Genomic DNA, 3194 nt, shown 5'->3' with positions numbered 1-3194 from the left:
CCCCTATCTAGTATACTATTAGTTTGTGTTCTGAAGTAAGTACCCTGTTCCCCTATCTAGTATACTATCTAGTATGTGTCTGAAATAGTACCCTGTTCCCCTATCTAGTATACTATCTAGTGTGTGTCTGAAATACTACCCTGTTCCCCTATGTAGTATACTACTAGTGTGTATCTGAAATAGTACCCTGTTCCCCTATCTAGTATACCACCTAGTGTGTGTCTGAAATAGTACCCTGTTCCCCTATGTAGTATAACTATCTAGTTTGTGTCTGAAATAGTATACTATAGGGACAGTACTATCTAGTGTGTGTCTGAAGTAGAACCCCTGTCCCCTATCTAGTATACTATTAGTGTGTGTTTAGCGCTAAATGACTAAAACTGAAAGTGATGAATCTTCTTCTGATCAGGATCTACCAGGTTGCTAAGACACGGACGCGGACCATGTCGGAGAAGAAGAGAGAGGTGGAGGACAACGGAACTGCCCCGTTAGACGTTAACGGGTTGGAGCAGGGGGGCGAGGAGGGGTGCGGAGGGTCTCTGAAGGAAAACGGTGGGGGCGGAGGGGTAGCCCGGGAGAACGGCACTGCCAGCGGCAGCAAAGACGCCGGTAACACCGGGGCTGTTACCCAACGAGCCCAAATTAACCCCCGACCCCGACGATGCAGACGACTTTGACGACAGCAGCTCGTCAGACGAAAAACCCACATCCGCCAAAAAACATTCCCATTCCTCTTCCTCTTCCCATCAGCATCACCACCATCACCACCACCACCACATCACCATGACGACAGAAGGATTCCAAACCTTCCGAGAGAAGGAAGTCCACAGGGAAGCAGGAAGAGCAGTTTGGCTTCGTCCAAACGCTCAGAGAGCAAGAAGTCACGCGCCAGCTCGAAGTCCATTGAGCTGTTTTCGTCCCGTAGGAAGCGGCGGAGCACCGTAAACAGGACGAAGATAACAGCAGCGAGGGAGAAGAGGTTTACCTTCGTCTTGGCGGTGGTGATGGGTGTCTTCGTGATCTGCTGGTTCCCCTCTTTCTTCAGCTACAGGTATTCTACTGGTTTCTACTTGTGTTTCTACTAGTTTTCACTGTGTTTTCTTATGTGTTCTACTGGTTTTATCTACTGTGTTTCTACTGGTTTCTCACTGTGTTTCTACTGTTTCTACTGGTTTCTACTGTGTTTCTACTGTGTTTCTGTTGTTCTACTGTATTTCTACTGGTTTTCTACTGTGTTTCTACTTTGTTCTGTGTTTCTTACTGTGTTTCTACTGGTTTCTACTGGGTTTTTACTGCATTTTACTTGTTTTACTGTGTTTCTACTGGTTTCTTACTGTGTTTTCTACTGGTTTCTACTGTGTTCTACTGGTTTCTTACTGTGTTTCTACTGGTTGTTTTACTGGTTTCTACTGTGTTTCTACTGTGTTTTCTGTGTTTCTACTGTATTTCTACTGGTTTCTACTGTGTTTCTACTTTTGTTCTGTGGTTTCTTACTGTGTTTTCTTACTGGTTTTCTACTGTGTTTTTACGCATTTCACTTGTTTCTACTGTGTTTCTACTTGGTTTCTACTGTGTTTCTACTGGTTTCTACTGTGTTTCTACTGCTGTTTCTGTGTTTCTACTGTTGTCTACTGTGTTTTCTACTGTGTTTCTACTGTGTTTTCTACTGGTTCTACTGTGTTTTCTTACTGGTTCTACTGTGTTTCTACTGTGTTTCGTTGTTTCTACTGTGTTTCTGGTTTACTGTGTTCTACTGTGTTTCTTACGGTTCTACTGGTTTCTACTGTGTTTCTGTGTTTCTACTGGTTTCTACTGTGTTTCTACTGGTTTCTACTGTGTTTCTACTGTGTTTCTACTATGTTTCTACTGGTTTCTACTGTGTTTCTACTGGTTTCTACTGTGTTCTGTGTTTCTGTGTTTCTGTGTTTCTACTTTTGTTCTGTGTTTCTACTGGTTTCTACTGGTTTCTACTGTGTTTATACTATGTTTCTACTGGTTACTACTGTGTTTCTGGTTTATACTGTTTTTCTACTGTGTTTCTACTGTGTTTCTGTGTTTCTGTGTTTCTACTGTCTTTCTGTGTTTCTACTGTGTTTCTGTGTTTCTGTGTTTCTACTGTCTTTCTGTGTTTCTACTGTGTGTCTGTTTCTACTGGTTTCTATTGTGTGTCTGTTGGTTTATATTGTGTTTCTGTGTTTCCACTGTGTTTCTACAGTGTTTCTACTGTTTCTATTGTGTTTCTGTGTTTCTGTTGTGTTTCTGTGTTTCTGCTGGTTTCTATTGTGTTTATGTGTTTCTATTGTGTTTATGTGTTTTTACTATGTTTCTGTGTTTCTACTGTGTTTCTACTGTGTTTCTACTGTGTTTCTACTGGTTTCTACTGTGTTTCTGTGTTTCTGTTGTGTTTCTGTGTTTCTGCTGGTTTCTATTGTGTTTATGTGTTTCTACTGTGTTTCTACTGTGTTTCTACTGTTTCTTCTGGTTTATACTGGTTTATACTGATTATACTGTGTTTCTACTGATTCTACTGGTTTCTACTGGTTTCTACTGTGTTTCTGTGTTTCTACTGTGTTTCTACTGGTTTCTACTGTGTTTCTGTGTTTCTACTGGTTTCTACTGTGTTTCTACTATGTTTCTACTGTGTTCCTACTGGTTTCTACTGTGTTTCTACTGGTTTCTACTGTGTTTATACTATGTTTCTGTGTTTCTACTGTGTTTCTGTGTTTCTACTGTGTTTCTGTGTTTCTACTGGTTTCTATTGTGTTTCTACTATGTTTCTACTGTGTTTCTACTGGTTTCTACTGTGTTTCTACTGGTTTCTACTGTGTTTATACTATGTTTCTGTGTTACTACTGTGTTTCTGGTTTATACTGTTTTTCTACTGTGTTTCTACTGTCTTTCTGTGTTTCTACTGTGTTTCTACTGTGTTTCTGTGTTTCTACTGTTTTTCTGTGTTTCTGTGTTTCTGTGTTTCTACTGTGTTTCTGTGTTTCTGTGTTTCTGTGTTTCTACTGGTTTCTACTGGTTTCTATTGTGTTTCTGTGTTTCTACTGGTTTCTATTGTGTTTCTGTGTTTTTACTATGTTTCTGTGTTTGTACTGTGTTTCTACTGGTTTCTACTGTGTTCTGTGTTTCTACTGTGTTCTGTGTTTCTACTGTGTTTCTGTGTTTCTATTGTGTTTCTGTGTTTCTAC

The 3194-nt window shown here is 40.1% G+C and overlaps 1 pseudogene; it reads left to right on the top strand.

The window, feature by feature from the left end:
* LOC111957225 (alpha-2C adrenergic receptor-like) overlaps window positions 1-3194 on the top strand; it is an 11042-nt pseudogene that overhangs the window by 6450 nt on the left and 1398 nt on the right.

The sequence above is a fragment of the Salvelinus sp. IW2-2015 genome, linkage group LG32, assembly GCF_002910315.2.
Source record: "Salvelinus sp. IW2-2015 linkage group LG32, ASM291031v2, whole genome shotgun sequence".
NCBI classification, from domain to species: Eukaryota; Metazoa; Chordata; class Actinopteri; order Salmoniformes; family Salmonidae; genus Salvelinus; species Salvelinus sp. IW2-2015.
This window is presented reverse-complemented; position numbering and strand designations above follow the sequence as displayed.